This window comes from Notothenia rossii (assembly GCF_949606895.1).
Source record: "Notothenia rossii genome assembly, chromosome: 11".
NCBI classification, from domain to species: domain Eukaryota; kingdom Metazoa; phylum Chordata; class Actinopteri; order Perciformes; family Nototheniidae; genus Notothenia; species Notothenia rossii.
Window position 1 is genome coordinate 3,688,945 of NC_136910.1, and position 4,870 is coordinate 3,693,814.

Below are 4,870 nucleotides of genomic sequence, written 5' to 3' on the forward strand. Positions count from 1 at the left end.
CTCATAGCCCACCCCCCATCAATCCATGCCGGTTGATCAAGTTAGTCCTATACCCCCCACCCTAACCTTCCCTTATATTGTAAAGCGATTTTGAGTCCTTGAAAAGCCCTATACAAATATAATGTATTATTCATATTATGATACTGACAGGTTTCAGATCTGGCTGTGTAAAATAATCTTCCTGAGAGGTGTCACTTGTGATGTCGTCTGTGTGGTCCAAAGTGAATATTCCTTACAGCAAAAGGCGATAAGAATCATAGGATCCCATAGGAAATGCATGCGGGTCATTTTTGATCCACTTATGGAAGCTTGGGGTAGAAATACAAAAACTACAATTTCTTAAAATGTAAATTAAAAATGTGAATGGCATGATATCCAAAACATGTTTTTTGAGGAACAGCTGGAATATGTAATGATAACAAAAATGTAATTACAAAGAAACCTCAAGAAAACCACCTCACCGGGTCAAAAAATACCCACTTATGCCTCTAAAGGCCGCACACCAACCTGAGACCAAAGAACGCGTACCGAAGGCGTCCCGACTTTTACGTCCGCTACGTCGCCTGCGTCCCCGCCTACGAACACACCGCAAAGACTTCAGTCGACGAATGGCCTTACCAGCAGGCAGCGGGAGTGATTTATTTGGCCGACTTTCTGAATCGGCCGCGGGAGGTGTGAAAATGTGTCGTAAAGCAACGACGGTGCGGGACACACCAACCTGAGTAGGGCACAGCGAATGCCCGACTGCCTCTGACTCCCAAAATCGGGTAGGTGTATCAGGCCCTTAAGGGTTATTACCTCTACATTAGCAATCTGTCCAATTCAAATGATCCCCTCAGTCTTCAAAATCGCTCCAAAATGTATAAAAATTAGCCAGCAGAGTAGAACTACTGACATTTTCTGGTTAAAGCCGCCATCCTGAAAATATCAGAAATAGATTTAGCATCCTCAATTACCCACAAAATTGTCCAAATGGGCCACGTCATTTTGTAACTATTGTCCCCAGGCTGTAATGGCCAGAGATTTTCACTCTAAAGTGCACATCTCCGCTTTTTTCCTACAACGTTTTTAATGCTTTTCCATTAAAGTAGTCGAGTGAGACTTTATAATACCACAATTACCTGAGACATCCATTGACCTGACCTGCAAGGTACAATCCATATTTCTTTGTATCATGGCCTACATTTGAGAATCTAGGTCACTGTGTGCATTGGCCATTATCGTGGAGTCTTTAAACACACGTTAGCACTGCATGCTGCTCTCAGAGAGACAATTAGCACTGTGCTTAAATCTCTGATACATTCAAAGAGAGATGCATTATGCATGAGGCTTACTCCAACACTTAAGTGCAGAAAATTAGTATTCGTAAAACACATGAAGAGAGACCAACACATCCTCTTTATTTAATAACAAATACTCCATCAACATGTGAGAGACTGGTTTGCATAGGTACACTTTGAAGCTGTTATTGTTATAGCTACTTCGATATGAAAAGGGTTCATAATTAACATTCAAAAACAGTGTGAAACTTTGAATTACTTTCAATACAAACGGCAGCGTTGCAGGATAGCTTCTGTGAGGACTTTTTATCATTTGTATGTACATTTAAACAAAATGAAGATTTCAGTCACTCCAGTACAATCCATAATCATTTAATTGTACGGAGAAATATATCTAATCTAGCACATGTATGCTATTTTTAAGGAAATGCATTGAGAACTAGCATTTTAGGAATGTCAAGAATAGCACCATGCCTGGGAAACATAATGTCTGCATTTACTAAGTTGTACAAAGAACAAAATGTAACTAACCGCACAGAGGGTATTGATTAAAAAACATCCCTTTTTATGATTAAATCACAGGTGTAAGGTTTCACATAATTTATGACTTCATTCCTTTGAGGTGTGCAGGTGAGAGACCCTGGACATTGACCCGTGAAAATACCTGACATGAATTATTAAAGTTATTAAAGAGGCCCTATTGCGCTCCTTTTCAGGTGTATATCAGTATGTAGCGTCTCTACTGCGACATGTCTCCATGCTTTAAAGGTCCCATGTCATGCTTTTCCGGTTATCACCCGTCCCCTTGTGTGTTATGTAGCTTGTTCTGCATGTGAACGGTCTGTAGAGTCACAAACCCTCAAAGTACACCCTGTAGGAGTAAAACTCTAACACAGAGAAGACCTGTCTGTGCTGCCCCAAAACGCCTCGTTGGACATTTCTCTTTTTCCATTGTTTACTTCTTGGGTATAGTGACGTATTTCGGGTATGGTGACGTAACGTAACGGCCCTTACGTTGCGTCGGACAAATCCGCGGACTTCCTTACACACACACACTCGGCTCGCTGCTGCGAGGAGCGGGACACTGTGAGCTGGCTCACTGGTGTGGGGTTGGCAGAGAGCCGTTTAGGACAGAGAGTGAATACACAGAGATGCTGTATGAGAAACCAATGTGAGTTTGGAACATTGAACAATGTAAATCTATTCTAGTAGACCTCAACAATGGAATCATGATCAGTATAAATGGCCATGACATGGGACCTTTAAAGATCATAAACAAAATGTGACTTTCTTCTCCGAATTCTGACTGTGGCGCTAATCCTTTTCCGTACGCTTGAATCCTTCATGGTGACAGATTTATGATCAGCTCTGTTTGTCCTTCAGTCCGTCCTCGGGTCAGTCTGCCCGGCCAGATCAGGAGCAGGGAGTGCTGGGCCGTGCGTGTGTGTGTGTGTGTGTGTGTGTGTGTGTGTGTGTGTGTGTGTGTGTGTGTGTGTGTGTGTGTGTGTGTGTGTGTGTGTGTGTGTGTGTGTGTGTGTGTGGGGGGTTGATTATTGAAGTTTACGCCGCTGACTCCTCTCCAGATAGATCTGCTCGGTGAACGGTCTGTAAATACAGCAGAACAAACATTAATGGGACAATAAATCAGAGGCCGTACCGCTCTGTGCCAGGAGCGTGTGTGTGATGAAGCGTGACAGTGTGTGTGTGTGTGTGTGTGTGTGTGTGTGTGATAGGAAGATGACTTGTGTCTCCACTCTGTTGCACATGGATGCACACACTAAACCCTGTGTCAAACCAACAGCTGGACAAGAGAACAGAAGTGTTATTATGATTATTATTATTCTATTGTTAACACCAGGACAAGACTCAGACTCAGACCAGAGGTTGAATGAATAAAATCAAATATATCACAATTATTTGGATTTAAATCCACCCTCACACGGGCAAAAGAGCAAATCAAGACCCTACAGATGTCAGAATGTCCATCTGAGTTCATTTTGGGGATTTGAAAACAGATATGAAGGACACTCAGATCATCATTTTGTGTCAGCTTTCTCAAACACATCTCACTTTGCATCTGAGCTCAAAAACACTTCACATCTTTTTCCATTCACTTTCCTCCCTGCTGCTTTCCCCTGTTTCAGTGTGTGTGTGTGTGTGTGTGTGTGTGTGTGTGTGTGTGTGTGTGTGTGTGTGTGTGTGTGTGTGTGTGTGTGTGTGTGTGTGTGTGTGTGTGAGATCAGCATCCAGCCGTCTGCATGTTCTCCTTCACATTTAGCTAAATGAGATCATTCAGAATCCAGAGGCAGCAGATAAATATAGATTTTGCATCTCTGGAACAGCGGCGGCTGAAATCACCCTGCTTTACCATCGAGTCACACAATCACCTGAACACCTGCGCTGCTCTTCACAGAGAGTGTGTGTGTGTGTGTGTGTGTGTGTATATACACACTCGCTCTCTCTCGCTCTCTCTCTCTCTCTCTCTCTCTCTCTCTCTCTCTCTCTCTCTCTCTCTCTCTCTCTCTCTCTCTCTCTCTCTCACACACATACACACACACACACACACACACACACACACACACACACACACACACACACACACACACACACAGGTTACGGAGCAGAGTGACCTTTAGAAATCCAGAGCGTTGTTCTCTTTGCACGAAGTCTTTACTTCTTCCTCCGAGCGAAACACATGATACTGATCCCAGATCTGAGTCAATTCAGCATACTGTCAATCACTGACTTTGATCAAAGTGTGGGGAAAAAAGTGGACTGGGGGCAAAACGTGCTTGATAATTTACACATTTGCCACGAGACTTAAGATAGAATCTATATGCCTTTAACACCACTTCATAAGGGCAGCATGTGTGTTACATGAACAATCCTTTCATTGTACAGGTTCCACTGCTCCCGTGCAGAATCCATGTTGCATGCTAACAAAGTGTCTGATTCTATGCAGCGCTGTGCCTCGTTTAACCGGGCTTACACATAACCCTTTTGCCCTGGTTCTCAAAGGAGCACCTGGAGATGTTGCTCGGTGCGCATCCTTAAAATGAAATAAACCGGACCTTCTGAGGGGTACTTGACTTCGCAGATGCCGTCGTGCACGCGGACGGATTAAAAAAATTAAAGCTAAATCTCTCGCGAATTATACTTTGGTGGCCATTAATATGGTTAATATCTCTCTCTCTCTCTCTCTCTCTCTCTCTCTCTCTCTCTCTCTCTCTCTCTCTCTCTCTCTCTCTCTCTCTCTCTCTCTCTTCTCTCTCTCTCTCTCTTCTCTCTCTCTCTCTCTCTCTCTCTCTCTCTCGCACCAGTTATGTGCAGCCCTGTGTATAATGGTAGTTTGTATTAATGCACACACATCAAAATCGTTGTATCAGAAACATTTTCCTCTACCTATGAAACCCCAGTTACAGAACTCCGATGCTTCTGTTCAAGCTTTAAAACGGTGGATAGAGAAGAAGAGCAACACAACTCCCTAGTCCCACCTGTAACTGAGTGATTAACTGGATGCGTTTTATTGAGAAATATGAACAAACAATAAAGTCTTACCCCTCGATTCTTATCGCCACCTTGTAAACCAC

General features: G+C 43.3%; 1 long non-coding RNA gene across 1 annotated transcript; it reads right to left on the reverse strand.

Annotated features, from left to right (window-relative positions):
• Window positions 1–1,379: 1,379 nt before the first annotated feature.
• LOC307024832 lies at window positions 1,380–4,870 on the reverse strand. Its single transcript, XR_013804000.1, has 2 exons — window positions 4,839–4,870; window positions 1,380–2,885 (listed from the first exon to the last, which is right to left on the reverse strand). It is a non-coding gene; the product is annotated as an uncharacterized lncRNA (long non-coding RNA).